This window comes from Saimiri boliviensis, chromosome 2 (genome assembly GCF_048565385.1).
Source record: "Saimiri boliviensis isolate mSaiBol1 chromosome 2, mSaiBol1.pri, whole genome shotgun sequence".
NCBI classification, from domain to species: Eukaryota; Metazoa; Chordata; class Mammalia; order Primates; family Cebidae; genus Saimiri; species Saimiri boliviensis.
The window spans coordinates 225,327,139-225,350,883 of NC_133450.1; positions in this window are offsets into that span (position 1 = coordinate 225,327,139).

Consider the following 23,745-nt stretch of genomic DNA (forward strand, 5'->3'; position numbering starts at 1 on the left):
TTGGCTACTAAGCTGATAATGACAGATTTTGAAAGTAATGAGATGGCCTATTTTGTTTTAAAATGGTCCATTTAATACTTTAAGAATTATGATATGACTCAAGTACAATTTTAGATTCTTTGGAAATGAATTGTGACAAATTTGAAATTCTTTAAAACACTTTCAGAACTTTCCTACATAGAGCATTAGATAAGGGAAGTTTTTATTTAATTTTAGGGAGAGTAGCAAGTTCAATTAAAAATATTTATGTATGTAAGAACTTGGACTGACAATTTAGACTAACAATTTATATCTAAAAATATCTAAAACTTAAATCACTACACTGAAACTTTAAGAACTTGTAGCTGTATGTCAATGCTGCTCTGGTCTACCTGCTTTCTTCTGCTGCAAATGATTTTGAATAGAAAGTACCAAGCATGGTGGCTCAAACCTGTAATCCCAGCACTTTGGGAGGCTGAAGCAGGAGGATTGCTTGAGCCCAGGAGTTTGAGTACAATCTGGGAAACACAACGAGACCTCATCTCGTAAAAAAAAAGTAGCTAAAATCATCTTCACAGGGTTAACAAGAATTCTAGACAGAAATATGGTTATAAGTAAGCATTAATCAGGCTGTACATTGACACAATTTTTTGTAATCAAAAATCACATTGCCCTAGATACTGACCATTTGCATCACCATTGTTCTTATAAAAGGATTTCTGATTATAGAAACATAAGGTGTTTAAGAATTGCTCAAGCAGATTCTGAATTTCAGAGAAACAGCTGACGACAACCAGTTTGAAGACCCTTACAAAAGAATCGAATCACTATGAAAATATAGTTTCTTCATCTCCCTTTCCCATGACTTCACCCTGCACTTTTCAACCATTCAACAATCTCCACACTTTGGTCCATTCCCAAACCCTTAAAATCCCTAGCCCTAGACTCTTTGGGGAGATGGATATGAGGTTTCCTCCCATGTCCTTGTTGATCAATCTGTAATTAAACCTTTCTCTGCTGCCACCCAGTGTCTCGGCTAATTGACTTGCCCTGCACATAGGGCAATGAACCTATTATGCTTATACAACCATAAATAGAGCAATAACCAAGAGAAAGGTAACTTTTCTGTAATAAAAGAATAGCACAAATAGCAGAAGGAAGAAACTCAGGAAAATTTATGACCACTAGCAGCACAACATATTTTGGGAGATGTATCCACAAGGACAGCCCTATAGCTGGAGACAGTGGACAATAGATGAAGCCAAAGGGAACATCTAATTCTGTCTATAGGCCAGCACCAGGTCTGGAGGGATTTCTTCATTCAAGAATCTATCGTTATTTTAAAAAAACAAAAACAAAAAACAGCAGTAACAACTATGAGACAAGCTATAAAATGTCTGCAAAATAGAAAAAAAACATATATTATCTGAAATGTTTTTCTAGAGCCAAGTTTACCAGCCAGTGTACTGTGGCACCCCAGGAGGCTGCAGATAGGCCACGGGTGACTGAAATTTAATCTTCTCATCTCTCAGGGTAACCAGAGAGAACTGCGATAGCTGGGCCCATGCAGCAGTCCAGTTAGTTTGCCCTGGGACATCATCAAATGTTCTCTTTTTTCTACATGTGTAAAGAATGGGTGCCAAAAAAAAAGTTTTAAAGAATGATTTATTATTCTTATTAGTATCTAAGTTAACATGACTTCTATGAAAAAGAAGCAGGAAGTAGATGAGTTTTGAATATCTGCATTTGCTTATATTATCCTAAATGCAAACATAAGATTTCTGAATCGCCGGGCGCGGTGGCTCAAGCCCGTAATCCCAGCACTTTGGGAGGCCGAGGCGGGTGGATCACGAGGTCAAGAGATCGAGACCGTCCTGGTCAATATGGTGAAACCCCGTCTCTACTAAAAAATACAAAAAAAAAAAGTAGCCGGGCATGGTGGCACATGCCTGTAATCCGAGCTATTCAGGAGGCTAAGGCAGGAGAATTGCCTGAACCCAGGAGGCGGAGGTTGCAGTGAGCCGAGATCGCGCCATTGCACTCCAGCCTGGGTAACAAGAGCGAAACTCCGTCTCAAAAAAAAAAAAAAAAAAAAAAAAAAAAAAAAAAAAAAAAAAAAAAAGATTTCTGAATCAAGGCAGATTATAATCATAGTAGTAGCTATATCTGTTCCGTACGCTTCAATTTATTTCCCCCTTCTGGAAAGGAGAGCCATGTGGATAGGCTGGCATGTATATATGTCATATAACAAGTGAAGAGCCCTATAATTAGGAATCTGCGAAGGAATATACATGCTGTCCAGCTGACATCCTTACCTCCTGAGAGAAGAGGACATAATCTCTCCAATGTAAACAAATTATTGGGTAGAGAAGAGGAAGATTGTTAGGTTCTTACCATTGGCATGCAAAAAAATGTCTCTAGATGAAGGATAAGACAAGTGCTTTCATGTTTATATCTCCTGAAAACTACCCAAGGATCCTAGTTTCATGCCCCTTGAAATACAAATATACAGACATGTTAAAACAAATGAAGACATCATCCAGTAAAATTTGAAAGGCTGAAATAAGACTTCTGTATACACATGAAAACAAAGTTTTTCTGCATTACAAAACCTAAAATAAAAAAAGAAACTTGATCCTAGGCATCAACTGGCACATGCACAAAATTAAATTATCAAGGCAAACAAGAAATCTCATAGGCATAAAGGACAAAACAAAGGTTAGAACAAGTTAGCCATTGCTACAGCCAGTGTTTTCAGAGTGGTTACAATGTTTCAAGATTTTTGATATGAAGTACTTGATGTTTGCCTTCAGGAACTTATTTAGATGTGGAATTCAGACAGAAAATGACAGGACAGTGAGTAAGTTCTAGGAAGGGGAAAAGTAAACAGGGCAGCAATCTCAGTAAGGGTTTGGAAAATGATCTGAGATGGCTGATTCTAGAATGATGACTTGGAGTAAGTCAGTATAAAGCTCAGGAAAGAATGTTTCAGCAGGGGATAGAAACAGGGGCATATGTTTTGATGAGAGGGGTGTGTTACTGTGAATGAAGGCAGAGCGCTATGGATAATACCTATTATGGCATACTGCAGTGTAAAATAAGTTCACTGTGGTTGAGTTGCAAGGTTTAATCAAGACAGGGTCAGCATATGAAGCTGGAGACATATGTGTGGTTAAGATCCTGCAAATGCTTACATGACAGGTCAGACATTTGTATTTTATCTTTATAGCAAGAATTGTTTTGAAGGATTTTAAGCAGAAGAGTGATCTGTGAGAAATTTTCATTTTAGTCCTTCTATGATTCAAATCCTATGTCTACCATTTGACCTTGGGCCTGACAGATGTTTCTTCCAGCTTCCTTATCTGTAGAATAGAGATAATAACAATATTTAAACAATAAAGTTGTTGTAATGATTAAAGGAGAATTATTTGGCGGGTGCATGACACATAGTAAATTTTCTACAAATAGCTATTATTATTAAGGGATTTTAAACAGAAGAATAACAGGATTGGAATTTAGGGAAGTCTTTCCGGCTGCATTGTGGAGGCTGCTTCAAAGATATAAAACTGGAGGTAGTAAGAACAGTTAAAAAGCTGTTACACAAGAATCCAGAAAAGAGAAGATGATCCTTTGAGTTAGTATTAGCAAGGCACACAGAAATAGACACAAGCTATACTTAGAAGGAAGAAGCCATAGACAAAATGATTAAGTGAATATAAGGATTGAGTTATTACACACTATACTTCTCTATAGCATTGAAAATTATAATTCAATAATTAAACATTTTATGTTTCTGATTAACTGATTGATTTTGTCCTTCCCTATTAGACCCATTAGGTGTCTTTTTTTTTTTTTTTTTTAAAGACAGGGTCTCATCTGTCACCCAGACTGGAATATAGTGGCACCATAATAACTCACTGCAACCTTGAACTCCTGGGCTCAAGTGATCCTCCTGTCTCAGCTTCCCAAGTAGCTGGGACTACAGAAACACACCACCACTCTTGGCTAATTTTTTAAAATTATTTTTATAGAGATGAGGGTCTTGCTATCTTGCTCAGGCTGGTCTCAAATTCCTAGCCTCTAACAGGCTAGGAATTTATTTCACCTCAGCTTTGCAAGTCACTGGAATTACTTGTGTGCACCACTGTGCTCAGCATTTTCATCACTATATTATAGTTTATAAACATAATAGACATTTTTTAATACGTTGGGTATTTTGTTTGTGTGGTAAGATGATTAATTTGGCTCTGGAAATATAAATGTGAGTGTGATTTTGTAGTGCAAGATAGCAGTCTTTACAGGAGTTGCATATGAAAATTTTCAGGTGTTGGAGTGAGTGTGGTTATCAAGGAGGTAATATACAGTGAGAAGACAGTGGGTTGGGCATAGAACCCTGAAGAACATGGGCAAGTCAAGGAAGAAAAGCCTTGAAAAGATTCTAAGAAAGAATGTCTTAGAATTGGAAGAAAGACACAGAATTTGCAGTGTCAACCAAAGTGGAAAATGGTGTTTTAAAAGCAACAACAACACAGAACAGTCTTTCAAGCAATTACACAGTAGCAAATGTTGTTAAGAGGTCAAATATAATAAACAGTAAGATACCGGCTAGACAAGTCCACATAAATTAGCTTGAGGAATATAGGCTGGAATCCAAGAAGTAACAATAAAATTTAACTTTTTAGAAGTTACTAAGCTACTAAAAAAAAAAAAAGGCAGAAATAGGTAAGTAATGAGAAAGAGAAATTGTGTTGTGCAGATATGTGTGAAATTCCCTAAATGTTGACAGGATAATTAGTAGAGTAAGAATCCTGAAAAGGTCAGGATTGGAGCTGGCATATGCAGAAATTATCACTGGGCAGGAGGAGGAATCCTTCTCCCACTGTAAGAAGAAGAGAAAAGGATGGGCCAGGTATATTTTCAGATTCAGGGGCAGACATTTGAGAGACTTATTTTCTCCATCCATTAGAAGGTGGGCCAAGAGGGACACGTGGGAATCCTAAGGAATGTGGATAACTATTAAAAAGATATTACAGAGAATGGAGGGGTGAAACAGAACAGCAAAGAAAGACTGCTAGACAGTGATGAAATTGGAGACCATTATGTCATTTCCCTAAGCGTTGCTCAAAAACTCAGGAATAGGGATAAAGAAGATGGACTGTAGGGCTGTTTGGGATTGGTGTGCTTCCAGGCTATTGTGACAAATGGATAATGTGTAAATCAAAAAGAGGACATTATAAGGGAAAAAAAGGTTAATGTTACAGGTATTCATAAGGAGCAATTTTACCTCCCAAACTCCAGGGGATATTTGACAATGTCTGGAAATCTTTTTGGTTGTCACAAGTTAGGAGGGAGCTACCCATGGAATCTAAGGGGTAAAGACCAGGGATGCTTCTAAACATCTTATAATAAATAAAACAATCCCTCACAACAAAGGATTTTTCTGGGTTAAAAATATCTAAATTCGTTTGGGAATCGAGGAGAGGTAGAACAGAACTTACAGGAAGAAATTAGAAAATCAAAGTACAAAATGCCTTGTGTGGTAAAGAACATAATTATATCAAGTAGAGAGAAGAAGAAAGAGAGGGGAAAGGAGAGAGGGAGAGAGATCAGCTACCAGAGAGAGAAAGACAGTGAGAGGGAGATGTGAATGAGAGGGAGAAGGTCATGGTCTGAGAGTGGTTTATCATTGTTAGTGTTTCATTACATAACATTTCAGAGTTGGAGCCACCTGGGGTGACAACAAATGTGTGCCCACAGAAATGAATGGCTGTAGCACAGTGGAGGTGAAAATCACTACAGATGAGTAATTCAAGGATAATTTACATCACTCAGAATAATGGCTAGACTAGGGAGGGTGAGAAGGATATCAGTATAAGTGACAAAATCTTTAGTGAGTAATGTCTTGGAGGAAAGATTGTGACCCAGCCAAACTATTTTTGTGTATAAAGTAAACAAAAGTAATGCACAGTGCATCTATAGACAAAAAAAAAAGAATGAAAAGAAAATTGCAAAATAAATTTAAAATATTTTCTAAATGAGAAGAAAAATAGTGATTTTTTTTCACTTGGCGTTTTTCTATACTTTCTGAAATAAATGTTTGTCTATGATAAAAATAAAAATTAGTAAACATGAGGATAAAATACTTTAAAAAGGAAAAAAAACAGTGAAACATTGGTATATAGTTTCCTCATAGCCCATCAGTTGAAATGTGAATAGTTGCTGCATTTAAAATTATTATATTTGATCATGTGAAAAAGTTGGTGTCAATTAGCTTATCAGAACTGACATCTTAAATAATTTCAAACCTAAAAAGATGAGAATGTAGAAAACAAAATAATACAGGATTCTGAGAAGAAAAGTGTGCCATATGTCTGAAAGGCCAAACATGTTATAAAATTATATTAAATTACACATCAAATATAAAACTAAGATTTTAATGAAACATTATTATTACAGAGAAAGGGGGATTACTCACTAGCGCAAAATTTATTGTTTAGATATGAAATGTTATGAGAAATGTACTTACATGGCAGAGTTATCTATTTGTAACTATATGTATCTATTTTCTTGTGGAATTCTAATGATTAATCCCATAGTCTTGAATAAGTAGTTTACAATAAAGCCCTCCACTAATGTCATTCATTTTAACTATATTTGCCATTCATCGCTTTCTCCAAAACTCATCCAGCATAAGGACAATGACTATATGGCTCAAAAATTAAAGGAAAAACTTTCTAATTATAATTATCCACATAACATTGGCCTTTGTCAATGAGTCAGAAGAATGAAGGCTGTATGTTCTCTGCTTTCTCTTCATTTCAGCATAAATTCATCAATTCTTTGCCCTAAAGATTAGAAGATGCAGAGTGAAGATTCAAGAGTATGCCAATCTGAGTCCTTTGTAATACCCAGAAACATCTAGTGATATTAATTATCTAATAGAAAAATTACTTATATCATGTTAAGATGATTTTGGGAATGATGCTTCTGCATCCCACAGGATTTAGCTTATGTGCCCTTGGCCTACAGTTTTCTGTATATTAGCAATAATTAACAAAGGTGTGTTCTGTAATACTTTCTTTTTATCTAAACACTTTCCCTAAATTATCAATTCCCCAAACTGTGGCCACATTCTCATAAACGCTACTATGAGCAAGAAGCATGGTTCCTACACAGAAAAGGGTTCACTAATTCCTGAAAAGTACATGAAAGGTATTTGGCAAGCTATTTTGGATATGATGTCAAAAATACACCTACCATTAGACTAGCCAGGAAAAAGGAATATGTTGACTAAATCACTGAGATATTCACCAAGGAACTGGAGCTTATGCATATCCAGTCATTGCCTCATTTTACCCTAAAACAAACAATGTACGTTTTGCTCTAAAATAAAAAAGGAAATATAAAGAGGTTCTGTAACTATTTATACAAGATTATTTTGAATCAGTTATAAATACTAACAGGGATTAAAGGAATTTGTGAAAATTGTTATGGAGAATATGATCAATAGGTGAAAAAACAGAGTTGCTATTTATCTAAATTATTTAAACCCAGATAGCATCTTCAGTGATTGAAAGATGATTCTTTGATTTTTCTGTTTTTAAATGCAGCCCCTGATCACAAATTCCTTAAACTCACAGGAGGTAAATAAACCCCAACATGACACTAAAATCATATTTAGTGCTTAGAATCTTTCTACTCCTTGCTATTTTCTGTGAGGAAAATGTGTTTGCCAACCTTGATCTGGACCAGGCTTATCAATAGAAGAGTGCTGACAACAACACTGAAGAACCCCAAATAATCATCATTCATCATAAAACACTTGTTTCTTAGAATGTTAAAAGTCTTTTCTTTTTACTGTTAAAAGTCTTTACCAGATATAATTTTAGATATATCATTAATGCAACAAAAGTTAATACATTTCTTAGAATCTATTTTACATCCAGAAAAATAAATCCACTTGTGAGCAACCTTTCGAAAAAGCATCACACTGATTTCTAGATATTGTTATTTGTGAGAGTAAATATGAATTTCCCTTAACTTTTCTTAAGACGTTTATAAGATGTACATGTTCTTCTTTATAACCCTCATGAAGGCCAGTTTGAAGACGTAGTGCTATAGTTTGATAAAGTTCAGAAACTGGTAATTGCAACATCTTAGATTCGACAAATATCTCAGCAGTTAAATACTCTAAAAAATATCAGTCTAGTCCTGCCCTCTAACGTACTATCTAGAGTTAATGGAATAACTTCACATCAAATAAAATATTCCTAATTCCAACTTAATGCCTCATTTCCTGTATGTTGATATATGTCACACACTAAAATATCAATTTTTGTCTCTCAAGTCAATCATTGAAAACCAAAATATTTATTTAATTTTGCTAATAACTAAAGTGTTACACATAATGGCTAGAGTGAGGAGAGGCAATATGATATTCTCAGTCTCATAGATAGTGAAGAGGTCCTTCAGGGTGATGTGACAACCACAGAACATTTAGATGCACCTTTTATGAAGCCAACTGGGTATGAGTATTCAATAATATCTCAAGGGACTTAGTTGAATGACAATATGATAAAAACAATAGCTCTTTAATGTCCAACACAACTGGCAATATGGGATTACTTGCTATCTTTGCATTTACTAATATTATATAAACACATACCTTATAAGTGGTATGGAATTGCTGATCAAGGCTATATTAGCTAAGAAAGGAAGGGTTTTTAATGCATGTCAAGGCAGTGTAGTTTTACATTTTTTAATTTATGTGTTTACTTTTTTACCGTAAGCAAGTATATAAGGAAAAATTGTTTTATTGTAATAAATAATTCATTTAGAAGACTTCCTCATCCCTTTCGAATACCACATGTATTTATATATATGCTTTTTTGCTCAAAATTTTAAAAGAATGTGTATATTAATTATATAAGTGAAAGTTATTCTGCACTAATTAATGGGATGTTACTTCCTATAAAAAAAAGACTAAAAATTAAATATTAAAAATGTAAGAATAAAGTTTCATATATCCCAAAGCAACATTAGTATCTATTGTAATTAAATATGACTAGACAGACTTAATGCACTAAATTCTGAACCAGAGTGTGTCTGGTCACCTTTGTATTATTTCCTTTACACGTTGCTAGATATATAGTTAGTGCATAATAAGTGCTTATTAGAACAGGTTAATTATGAATATTTAAAATCAAGCTATGAGCTAAGTAATGAAAAAAACTTGAACCAATTGCCTCATTATCACACATTGTATTTTAATAAAAGACATACTTTTGAAGAACTCTAGATTATTGTAGGCAATGATTTATCAGGAACATTCTTTCCTCTAAGAGGTAATTAAATGAAAAGCTAGTGTCACTCTGTATAATAGATGTGATCCTAGAATGAAGGAAAGGTATAGAATGAGGGTGAATAGCTTGCAAAATTAGTGCTTATGAAAGTCCCACAAATATTCTGAGAGAATGACACTTTAAATTGTAGGGAATTAAGACCTCTGAAATTTTTTTGATCTCTGCTTCAGAGATGGAATAATACATCAGGACTCTAATACCTCAGGATTTCAAAATTTATCTTTCTATTATGATAGGAGAGACAATAAACTTAAAGTATATATAATTATGGTTACTCATAATCCAAGTTTAGAAAGAATAAACTATGGTATGAAGAAAATTGAGCATATTACTTGCATTGGCAACATAAAATATCAGAAATAGGATGTTACTTTAAATTATAGCTCTTCCATTATCTTTAATACAAGAAGTTGGTATAATTGTTGAAAGAACTGCCACAGGGCATAAAGTGTTTTTATCCAATTTCAGGCTTATCCTGATAATAAAAAGGGATTATTTAGATGAAAGACATGTTAGACCTTCAAAAATCAGTCTGACTTCCATGTATTTGTGAATTTTCTAAATTTCCTCCTACTGTTGATTTCTAACTTCATATCATTGTGCTCACAAAATATTATTAACATAATTTCAACCTTCTTAAATTTGCTGAGGCTTGTTTTGTGCCCTAATATGTGATCTATCCTAGAGTTAAGAAACAATTCCATTTACAATAGCTATGAAACAATAAAATGCGTGGGAATAAATTTAACCAAATAATGGAAAGACCTCTACGTTGGAAGCTATAAAGTATTGATGATGAAAGAAATTGAAGGAGATGCAAACAAATGTCCTGTGTTCACGAATCAGAAGAATTAATATTGTTAAAATGTCCATACTACTGAAAGCAATATAAAGATTCAATGTAACTGCTATTAAAATTCCAATTCATTTTTCACAGAAATAGAATAGGCTATTTTATAATTTACATGGAGCCACACAAGAAAACCTAAATATCAATAGCAATCATGAACAAAACGAGCAAAGCTAGAGATTATCACACTACCTGATTTCAAACTATACTATAGAGCTATAGTAATTAAAACAACATAGAACTGGCAAAATAGACACATTGACCAATAAAACAGAATAGAGAGTCCAGAAATGAACCCATGAATGTTTGATCAATTGATTTTCAACAAATGAGTCAAGATACATAGTTTGAAAAGATGAGTCTCTTCAATAAATTGCAATGGGAAAACTGGATAATCATATGCAGAAGAATGAAATTGGACGCTTATCACACAACATATTAACAAGTTGGCTTAAAATGGATTAAAGACTTAAATGTATGACCAGAAACTGTAGAAAAACTATACCACATTGGTCTAGGCAATGAATTTTGGGATTTGATCCCACAAGTATAGGCAACAAAATCAAAAATAGATGAAACTACGTCAAGCTAAAAAGATTCTGTACAACAAAGGAAACAACAGTGTGCAGAGACAATCTATAGACTGGGAGAAAATTTTTGCAAGCCATACGTTCAATAAGGGGTGAAAACATACAAAAAGTTCAAACAACTCAATAGCAAGAAAACAAAACAAAAAAAAAAAGCCTCAATTAAAAATTAGGTAAGGGCCGGGCGCGGTGGCTCAAGCCTGTAATCCCAGCACTTTGGGAGGCCGAGGCGGGTGGATCACAAGGTCAAGAGATTGAGACCAGCCTGGTCAACATGGTGAAACCCCGTCTCTACTAAAAATACAAAAAATTAGCTGGGCATGGTGGCGTGTGCCTGTAATCCGAGCTACTCAGGAGGCTGAGGCAGGAGAATTGCCTGAACCCAGGAGGCGGAGGTTGCGGTGAGCCGAGATCGTGCCATTGCACTCCAGCCTGGGTAACAAGAGCGAAACTCCGTCTCAAAAAAAAAAAAAAAAAATTAGGTAAGGGGCAAGATGAGACATTTCTCAAGAAACACATACAAATGGACAACAGAAATGAAAAACACTCAATATTGCTAATCATAAATGGAATGCAAATTAGAAACAATTAGCTATCATACCTGTCAGAATAGCTATTGTCAAAAAGATGAAAAATAATATGTTGGCAAGGATCTGGAGAAAAGGGAACTCTACACTGCTGCTGGGAATGCAAATTAGTACAGCCATTATGGAAAACTGTATGAAAGTTTCTCAAAAAACTAAAAATAGAATTACTATATGACCCAGCAATCCCACTTCTGGCTATTTACCCAAAGGGTTTGAAATCAGTTTGTCAAAGAGATATAAGGTCTCTATGTTCATTGAAACACTATTCACAATAGCCAAGTTATATAATCAACCAATGTCCCTGAACAGATAAAGGAAGAAAGAAAATGTGGTATGTATACATAAGGGAATACTACTCAGCCTTTATAAAGAAAGAAATTCTGTTAGTTGCCATGACATGGATGGAATTGGAGAATGTTAAGTGAAATAAGCCAGTTGTAGAAAGACAAATATAACGTATGTTCTCATTTATAGGTGGTATTTAGAACAATCAAACCCATAGAAGCAGAGTGTAGAATGTTGGTTGCTGAGGTTGGTGAGTAGGAAGAATAAAGAGATGATGGTCAAAGTGTACAAAATCTCAGTTAAACAGAAGAAATATGTTTTTTTTTTTTAAGTTCAACTTCACAGCATAATGAATATAATTAATAATAGAGTATTATAAATTTCAAAATTGCTGAAATTAAATCTCAAATGTTCTCACCACAAAAATGTTAAGTGAGGTGATGAATATTTTAACTAGATTGATAGTTAATTATTTCATATTGTATTCATAAATCATAACATCAGTTGGTACCCATAAATTTATACAATTATACATTGTCATTTATAATAATAAAAGAAAAAAAACAAAAAACTTAGTCTAAAAGTAGTTAAGAATAAAGATGCACTCACATATAGACATGGTTTCCCTACTCTTCTGAACTTCCCTCTTCTGATTATTCTCTTTGTAGAAAGACTTATACTTCCATATGGCAGTGGAATTTCTGATGTGTTTATTCATCACCACAGACCATAATTTTCTATTGCTTTTGCAAATAAAATGCCACAGATTATTTCTGTTGGATGAACCTCTTTGTTATTCCTTCTGAAAAGTTTTGAAGAACATGTCATTTCATCTAAAGACAGAAAAAGAAACATAACATTGAACCTGATTCAACTGTGATAGCTGTTTCTAAGGCAGAATTAAAATAGCATAATTTCAGCAATTTTCTTTTTTACACTAATACCATAGTTCATTATTTTATACATTGAGGCACTTTAGAAACTCTCATATGCTTTTAATCTATCACTTACTAGTTGGCAATTACTACTTCATCTTTGCTCTTTATGCTCTTAAGAATTTTAACTCATAAAATAACATTGTTCTTATAATTGTGTAAAAACCATAGGAAAAGAAAAATTCCCTGTCTTTATTGGGCCCAATTGTGAACATTTTTATGTTCATTATGCTTATTATACTGTAACATGTTTTAAAATTAAGATGGATTTGCATGCTCTCTTTGGAAAAAGGAGAAGAAATCAAGAAATTATTCCCACACAACCAAATGGAGAAAGTACATTTAAAGTGGTTTCAAGAAAATTGAGGTCACTGCCCATATTGCAAAAGAAGTTTAAAAAGTGTGTGAACTAAAAGTTGGTATCACCTGGGGTTCATACCCAGATGGAGTAGAGTGGTCCTGCATTATGCTTGCTTTGTCACTTGAAAAGAATCAAGAGACAAAAATAAAAAATAAAATAAAAAAATCGTATGAGAAGTCTTTATAAACTAAGCCAATGGGCAGTTCAAAAAAAATTGATGGAAGGGAAAAGAAAGCCCAAGAAACAGAAGACAATACCCAGTAAAATAGGTATCTATGTGTAACAAAAACATGACATTAAAGAATACTGAATGCTGAAAATCTTGAAACAGAACATCAGAAACAGTTCTCTCAAAAGCAAGCTGTTTATCTGTAAAAGTGGAGTCTTTATGAGGAACATCTAATGAATACTGATTTTCTGCAAAGGCCTCCTTTTCAATGGATAATTTACATACTTTCCTATAGACCAGGAGCATAGTATTGAAAGGGCCAAGGCCCACTTAAAAAAAAAATCTCATAAATTGAATACATCTTAATTTCATGTTAAGATTATAGTGTTAGAACTGTTAAGAAGGGAAAATTTAATCCATATTATTAACTCATTTTAATATAGTTTTTTAAATGACTATATTTATTTTAGTACTCTGGAATTTTGCCTTAAAAGCATTAAACTTTTAACTTCATCCATGTAAAAGTCAACAATGTTTGTTGATTTCCTCATTGATGGACATTGAGTTAAGATCTAGAAAATAAAAGAAAAAAATGGACATGATCATGTTTTTAGTAATGGCCAGAGACAAAAAAAAAAAAAAAAAAAGACACTTAACAAACAGCAAAGAAGCTCTGGAGTTTAATTAAATTCCGTTTGTCTATTTTGGCTTTTGTTGCCAATGCTTTTGGTGTTTTAGTTCTGAAGTCCTTGCCTATGCGTATGTCCTGAATGGTTTTGCCTAGGTTTTCTTCTGGGGATTTTATGGTGTTGGGTCTTATGTTTAAGTCTTTAATCCATCTGGAGTTCATTTTTGTGTAAGGTATAAGGAAGGGATCCAGTTTCAGCTTCTTGCACATGGCTAGCCAGTTTTCCCAACACCCTTTATTAAACAGGGAATCCTTTCCCTATTGCTTGTTTTTGTTAGGTTTGTCAAAGATCAGATGGTTGTAGATGTGTGGTGATGCCTCTGAGGCCTCTGTTCTGTTTCATTGGTCTGTATCTTTGTTTTGGTACCAGTACCGTGCTGTTTTGAGTACTGTAGCCTTGTAGTATAGTTTGAAGTCAGGTAGCATGATGCCACTGGCTTTGTTCTTTTTGCTTAGGATTGTCATGGCTATGGGGGCTCTCTTTTGGTTCCACATGAAGTTTAAGGTGGGTTTTTTTTCCAGTTCTGCAAAAGAAACAGTCATTAGAGTGAACAGCAACCAACAGAATGGGAAAAAAATTTTGCAATCTATGTATCTGGCAAAGGACATACATCCAGAATCTACAAAGAACTAAAACAGATTTACAAGAAAAAAAAACCCATTCAAAAGTGGGTGAAGGACATGAGCAGGTACTTTTCAAAAGAAGACATATATTAGGCCAAACAACTGAAACAATGCTCATCACCACTGGTCATTAGAGAAATGCAAATCAAAACCACACTGAGATACTATCTCACACCAGTTAGAAGGTGATCATTAAAAAATCTGGAGACAACAGATTGGACAGAATGTGGAGAAATAGAATCTTTTACACTGTTGGTGCGAGTGTAATTAGTTCAACCATTGTGGAAGACAGTGTGGCACTTCCTCAAGGACCTAGAAATAGAAATTCCATTTGACCCAGCAATCCCATTACTGGGTATACATCCAAAGGATTATAAGTCATTCTATTAAAAAGATACATGCACACCTATGTTCATTGTGGAACTGTATACAACAGCAAAGATGTGGAACCTACCCAAATGCTCATGGATGATAGGCTGGACAAGGAAAATGTGGCACATGTACACCATGGAATACTATGCAGCCATAAAAAGGATGAGTTCATGTCCTTTGAAGGGACACGGATGAAGCTGGAAACCATCCATTCTCAGCAAACTGACACAAGAACAGGAAATCAAACACCGCATGTTCTCACTCATAGGAGGGTGTTGAACAAAGAATACATTGACACAGGGAGGGGAGTATCACACACTGGGGTATGTTGCAGGGGACTAGGGGAGGGACAGTGGGGGGTAGGGAGGTTGGGGAAGGATAACATGGGGAGAAATGCCAGATATAGGTGATGGGGGGATGGAGGTAGCAAACCACCTTGCCATGTATGTAGCTATGTAGCTATGCAACCACCCTGCATGATACGCACATGTACCCCAGAACCTAAAGTTAGATATATATATATATATATATATATATATATATATATATATATGAACAGTAAAATAGATAACTATTATCATCAATGTTATGAGAAAAAAATCACAGTCTACTTCATCTAACAAAGTTATCAGTGCGCTGCACATTATTTAGGGCTGTAAGCCCATTTCTTGTATTTTGAACTTTTTAACAAAATAATTTCTTGAAAAAATCCTGTGATTCCAAATAACAATACTAAAAGATAAGTGCACCACTCTTTATTTCTGAAGATGTTCTTCTTCAAAGGTAAATAGTTTGAAGTTTGAGAAACATTAAAAATCAGGTAAAAAAATCATAAGAGAGTTTTTGGCCTTTTGTTTCCCCCAATAAAAAAATAATGCTATTAATATATTTCAAGGTAGAATGGCACTGAAAAGTATATGTTGGCAGTTTTTCACTTAAAATAAGTTTATAGAATGTAGTCTTTACTTTGTGTTTTTTATCCTCATTTGAAATGAAATATAGAAAGGTCCAACAATAATCAGGCAGCTTGCCATAGAGCCTGTAGCATTTCAAGAACCACAAAGGAAAAATGAATCATTCCCATATACCCTCAAACCACAGTTTCATATCTACCAATAATTTTTATAGCACTTGGGATTTGTTAATAGCTCATTGAAATGATTTCAGCATTCAAACCTTCCATTTTCAATTGTTGATACTTCATTATCTCCAAATGATCAGTTAGTCTAGCCAAATCTTGATTCACATTCTACCCCAAAGGATATCTATTTCCACTCACTTTTGCTGGTTTGCATTATTCTTAGTGACTGACAGTTGCATTAACAGGTCCAATTTTCATCTTTACTTGCCTTGACTTAGTCAATAAAGATACTTAGCTAAGGTGGTGAACTTGGCAAAAGAGCACCTCCCTTGTAGAATCTGGATAACATGGGAAGATTTCAAGGATGGGCCAAATTATATACAAAACCATGAAAATCCATGGCTGTTCATCATCTGAGATTCATACAGATAGGAAAATTAAGACAAAATGCAGTAGGGTTGCATTTCAAACTAAATGATTTCAAGTCATGCCAATGTCTGACATCAATGTGAAAATCCTTAAATATAACCACATGATTTCAGTTTTAAACAAGCTCTATCACTTTAATGATCCAAATGAAATCTTTGATTCAAATTCCACAGGGCAATTTAGTGAAAGTCCTACAGTTTTTTTTTTTTTTGGTCTAAAACCAAAAATTGGGAAGCAATTAATGATAATCAAAAGTGGATGTTATTAATCCCCTATATTTCAATTAAATTTCAAAATACGGTGTTCTTTAAAATTAGGTTGTCATAGGGAGTCCTCAGTAAAAACTGAAAGCCCTGAAAACCAAATTAGTTTGAGTCTTATCCTTCTAATATAGAAAAAAGAAAACAAATATATATGTAGATACATGAAATTGGTATTACTATTGTACACATCTGGATCCTACATCATATACATCATCTTTAATAGCAATAGTATCTTGGAGTTATATGGTGATGTGCCTCCAGAGAGCCAAAAATTCTTCTTCATATTAAATAATACATTATTACTATTAGTAGCAGTCATGTTTATAAATGAAGATTTTAATGCACAAAAATATATAATTTACTCAAGGTCACAAGTTCATCAACATTAAAGTCAGATAAGAAACTAAGTTTGCCGTATATAATCAAATGTCCTATTCATTTGATTAAGAGCTCTTAACCTGGAGTCAAGAGTTTCAGGGACCTTTGAACATCTTGGAATTGAATGCAAAATGACATATATGTGTGTTTTTCTCCCCTGGGAAGAGGATTGGATTATCAAAAAGGGTCATGACACAAGATAAATTAAATATTACCTTATTTGACTAACCCACTTATGTACTAGAATTCTATAAAAAAGGATTATATTCATTTCCATAATAAATTTAAAGTTCAGCCAGTGTTTTCAAATGGTATGCTAGTAGTTGGATTAAATTAATGTAGCTTGTAAATAACTATGCTGGAAACAAGTTAGATCACGAGGAACTTGAATTCTTAGTTAACTTCCACATGCCTTTGACATTTAGTCTTATTGCATCACAGAATTCACAGAGCAAATGGTATACTTAAACAGTTAAATGTATTTGAATTATCATCCCCGATTTATAACTTTCAGCAAATAATAAAAACTTCATGTTTTGCATAAAAATTACTCAAAACAGGAGGCAATATTTTTCCCCACATATGTGTAACATCAAATCAGCTATTTCTTACTCATGAAAATACACCTCAATTTTCTTTCTTTTCTATTTTACCTTTTGGAAATGTTACACACACACACACACACACACACTAATTCAGAACCTAAAATATTAAATACATTTTATCTAATTTTCAGAGTAGAAATGTCACAGTCTATATTTGCATTTATTTTTAATGCTAAAAAATAAAAGTTAAAAGCAGTTTAACTGTTGATTTTTATGCACACTTACAGGTAATTTGGATTTGGCTCCAAGTTGAGTACATGTATCATTGCTCCATTAGAAATAAAATGGTGCAGTCTTTATTTGAAATCTTCATATCTCTTCAAATGGGATTTTATCAATAGAAAACATTCAAACTGAGTGTTGGCCTGAGTCATTCAATAAATTCAACAAAACAACCTGTTTGATAATCTCTACACAGACTTTACAGAAAATTTTTGATTCATCTTGAATATTATATTAAAGCCATGCCATGACATTCAAGACAAGAAAGTCAACAGCACCAAGCTGTGCTTGGTTTAAACTATGACCTGCATTTCAGACCTTGCCATAACTTCTCAGACTTGGATACAATCTCAGCACCTGCTAATTTACAAGTCAATAGGTTGGAATCCATAGGATTTCCACAAAGCTTATGTGTCAGAGATATCTAATATGTTTCTTCCTGAGACATAGAAAGTGTTTGGTGACCATAATCAGGATGTTTGCCCTGGTTCTCAGGAGAAAATGGAATAGATACTGCCAGAGATAGTAGATATGTACTAGAGCAGATATTCAGCTTACCCACTAAGACACATCAGGAGGTGTGAGTCAAGAGGTTCTTGTCCAGTGGAGCACAGCATATGCTTCTCAGTAGCTAGCTGAAGGGTGAAGTTTTACTCTTGTCCTCAGTCATGACTAATGCAAAATTTCCCAGAGTATTCAGCTCCTGCCTACTGGCTTGCAGTTAACAGAGAAAAGGGTCATATCCCTCCACCCAAAATTGTGTGGATCAGTTTTGTCCCTTTGGAGATTTATGAAAATGAAAAAATTACTTTTCTATTATTGAGTGGTAGGGGTAGAGGGTAGTTACCAGCTTAAACAAAAAGTTGATATTCAACATTAAATAAGTCCTTAAGTGTAAAGATGATCAAGACTGGGCTACTTCCTTGAGTTTTATTACCTATGTTACCTATGTTAGTTATGCTCCAAACTTTTCTCTGCTGTGACAAAGAAGTATGCAGCCTGCTGTGCAGTTTTAAGAATGTGCCCTATTTCAATTGCTGAAATCTGTTACTGCCTGAACAACACATGAGCCAATGTTTCTTGACTATGAAATCAATGGCTGAACCATAGATATCAATAGATAGAATAATGATTGCTAATGTTTGTGGTCAATGTCAGGAGTAGAGGAGAAACAGAAACAGCAGCTAGAAATCATAGGATTACCTATTTTTTGATCAAGGGATACCTCACACAAAACAAGGAATAAAGGAAACCAGAATGAAGGCATAGAAACCATTTACTGGTGAATCTGAACACAAAGAGGCTACATCAATGGAAGACAAACTTTATTGGTGCATTTTTGACAGCTAGACTCTCTGTTACATCTTTAAATCAGAGATGAAAAAAAAAGGTTTCTCTGGATAAAGGCAGTCTTCCTAGAATGAAAGAAAAAATATGTCTGTTTTTGTGCAGGTGAGAAAAGGTACACTGTCCTTCAATGTGGGAGTATTCATGTATAAAGCAAGTAGTCCTCAAAAGACCGAATGATACTAAACCAATCCAGATGAACAGAGATGTGTCCCTTGCCACAGATGACTTCGCCAGGACATCTAGTCTATCAAGGGGAACATGAATAAATTATGCCAGGTATGTTTGAGTGATGGGTCAGATTATTGCATTTCCAGTCCCTAATTTGCCACATAATATTTCTATTCTATTAAGCAAATCACATACCATTTCTGTCCTTTACTCTCCTTGTTAATAAAATGAAAAAAAAAAAAAAAAACAATTTCTTTTTAGGAGAAACGTTAGATCTGCAAATTAAGTTAGGAACAAATAGAATTTATTATCATTACCATCAATGTTGCATTTTCAGTGCTTTAGCTATTTTCTATCTATATCATTAGCACCTTTGGAATCATATTCTGGAATAAATAACCCTTCTCTGTGCTTCTGTAATGTCTTTGTTCAAGTCTTTTCTTTCACTTGTGATTATATACGGTACTTCTTATGTATCTATTTCTCTCACTATACTAAATGCTTCCAAAGCTGAATCTACATCATACTTACCCTAAATATACAGCACTTACTACCTAGCAAATAATAGACTTCCAAAATGTGATATACTGAAACAAATAACTGTATGTATCTTCCTCACATGGCACAATGTATGTAGTAGGTGTAAGTCACTTTTCTTATTAACTAAACTAGAAATCATTCATCACCCCCAGTTTATCTTAGAATTTCTTTTTGCTTTAGATCAGTTTATTGACATATGTAGTGTATAGCAGAGCAATTTTTTTTACAGAAAATCAAGCCCTTTGAAAATAATGAGAAAATTATTTGCCTATATAACTGCAGAACACAATTACAAACAATTAGAAAATATCCTAAATGTCCTGCTAACATATGAAAGAAAGTCAATACCTAGACGTAGTTCTAACTCGTGGGGAACCTTTAGGTTACAAGAATATAAAAGTTGTGTTGTGAACTCTTTGCTAAAAGTTTGCATCTTTGAATTATGCAAAGGCAATCAATTACAAAATACAAGAAACACATTCTCCAGCTCCTTTCTTATGACTCTGATCACCTCACCAAATCACACCCTCACCTTAGTGGTAGAAAACCTGAGAATAAACATAGTAATGCCTGTACAAAGGCTAAATTTCACTTTGGTTTAAAAAAGTAACAAGGAGCAACTTCTGCATAGGGAAAGATAAATAATCAACTTCAGCCACCTCTAGCCTTCCACGCGGGACCAGAAGCTCCATCCCCATCTAATCCTCCTTGTCTCACCTAAGGTGAACCATTTGTGAAGCTCACAGCCCAGGGGCACAGGCTCACTGAATGACTGAGACGAAATCATACAACTATAGAAAGTTTTTCCTCACTCACATCTTATCAACATATTACTTAAAGACCTAAGTAACCCACTTCCTTTTATGTAGTACATCAGGTCAAGCTTTCAACAACAAAAATTATATGGTATACTAAAAGGCAAAAAACCTCCCATAGAACCACACTCAAATATGGTATGGATGTAAGAATTAGCCTGACTAACAAGTTTTGCTTCCTATTCCATTGATTATTAACAGAATTTTTGAAGTCTCTAAGTGTACTTGTGAATTTGTGTATTCTGTCTTCAGTTGATCAGTTTATTTTTTGTTTGTTCTTGTATGGAGAAACTTTCTTAGATAGAAACATATTTAGGATCATCATGTTTTCTGTGTTATTTTAACCACGTTTCTGATATTTGATGTCATTTTTTAAAAATTTCTGTTAATATTTTATGTTCTATATTTTAATTTATATTTTATTAATATAACCACTATAGCTTTATTTTTAGTAATCATCACATAATATATATTTCACCATATATTTACTTTTAACGTGCCGACATATTTATATTTAAAGTGGTTTTCTTTTAGACATCTCATACGTCAGTCTTGCATTTTATACAGTTTGACATGCTCAGACTCTTAATTGTATAGTTAGATAATTTGCATTTAAAGTAATGATTGATATTGTTACATTTAAATCTATACTTTTAAAATTGTTTTATTGTGCCCAGACACCCCATGTTCCTTTTACTCTTCTTTATCTGCTTGCTTTTTTATTTAGTATTTTTTATTATTCCATTTCATTTTTATCCTTGGTGCATTATTTATACCTCTTTCAAGAAGATTGTTGCTAAATGATTTCCAATATACTTCATTCTACAATCTATAGTCTTTTTTCATGTCTAGTAAAAAAATGAAGAGCCTAATAATTCCCAATTTATTGACATGATCTTTTGAATTAATGCTGTCATACTTTTATTTTTTCTTATTTTTGTTACTGCAAGTAGAATAATTTTCCCATTATATTTACTAATTAGCAACGACAATAATAATTAGCAAATTAGAATCTATTAATATTTATTAAGTGCCAGATGCTTTGCTAATTTATATGAATTATACCATTTAATATATGGAACTCTATAAGTTAAATACTATTACTATTTCCATTTAATAGCTCAGGGAAGTGAACCATAAGTAATATAAGTGACTTATTCAAAGTTATATATCTTTGTGGTATTATGAATCAGCCAGTCTAATTCTAGCATTTGCATTCTCAATCAATATTTTACAGTTACTGGCACATGCTAAATTTATTAAATTGTAAAAATTGCTAGTATTTTTTTCTGTGTATGTGACAGACTCATTCTGTGGCCAGACCAGAGTGCAAGGGGTAACTGGTTGTGAGATCTCAACTCACTGCAACCTCTAACTCCCGGGTTCAAGTGATTCTCCTGTCTCAGCCTCCCTAGTAGCTGGGATTACAAGTGCGTGCCACCACACCCAGCTAACTTTTTGCATTTTTAGTAGAGACGAGGTTTCACCATGTTGGCCAGGATGGTCTGGATCTCCTGACCTCATGATCCACCCACCTCAGCATCCTGAAGTGCTGGGATTACAGGTGTGAGCCACTGTGCCCAGCCAAAAATTGCTAATATTGTTAGTTTGTTTTCTAAGATTCCCTACAATTATTTTGTATGAAAAAGGCAACTTGTTCATCTTTTTATATTCATCTACAAGCTAATATTTTTGTTTCCTATTTTATTGTATTTTAGTACCTCCAGAAAAAATTAGAAGAATGGTGAAAATAAACATGTATTTTATTCTTGATTTGATAGGGAATGTTTCTGCTATCTTCAGTTTATTGGGATTTTTAACAGTAAAAAATGAGTATATTTTAAAATGTTTAATAAATATTTTAAATACTATTTTCTCTGTTTTTAACCTTTTATAATTACATATGGCATTATTATGGCATCCAACAAAAATTTCTAAAGAGAAGAAAAGTTATTAGAGACAAGTAAAACAAAAATTCTCTAACTCAATGGAAAAAGAATTATATTCACCAATAGATATATAGTAGTTCCCCCTTATCCACAGTTTTGTTTTCCACGATTTCAGTTACCCATGATTCACCATGGTCTGAAAGTAAGTTAGTACAGTAAACTAAGATATTGTGTGTGAGAGAGAGAGAGCACATACAAGAGAGAAAAAAAGACCACATTCACTTAGCCTTTAATACAACATATTTGTTCTATTTTAGTAGTTGTGGTTAATCTCTTACTGTGCCTAATTTATAAATTAAACTTTACCATAGGAATGTCCATGTTAGAATAAATCATATTATATATAGGGTTGGCACTATCCACAGCTTCAGGCATCCACTGGGGGTCTTGAAATGTATCTTTTCTGGACAAAGAGGGACTACAGTAGTGACGAATGATTTAAACATTCTTTCTAGTAGACATGATATGATAACATTCAATAAATTTTTACCATATGCCTATTATGAACCATAAGACTTCCACAGCTCATAATGACTATCATTTTCCATGTGTCAAGTGCTATAAAGACAGAAATTTCCCAACATTCAAATAATGGCATTATATTGCTGCAACCTGTTTGGATTTGGTATCCAAATCCAAAACAACCTTGTGAAATGATTACTACTATGAAGCTAATTAACAGCTCCATCACCTCACATAGTTACTTTTTCTGTGGTGAGAACATTTAAAATTTACTCTTAGTGATTTTCAAGTATATAATAGTTTATTATTATTATTATTATTATTATTATTATTATTGAGGTGGAGTCTTGCTCTGTCACTAGACTGGAGTGCAGTGGTGTGAACTTGGCTCCCTGCAACCTCTGCTTCTTGGGTTCAAGTGATTCTCCTGCCTCAGCCTCCTGAATAGCTGGGATTACAGGCACATGCCACCATGCCCAGCTAATTTTTGTATTTTTAGTAGAGGTGGGGTTTCACCATGGTGGCCAGCATGGTCTTGATCTCTTGACCTCATGATCTACCCACCTCGGTCTCCCAAAGTGCTGGGATTACAGGCATAAGCCACCACACCCAGCCAATATTATATTACTATTAACCTTAGCCACCATTCTATACCATCGCTCTCTAGAAATTACCGTATCTAAC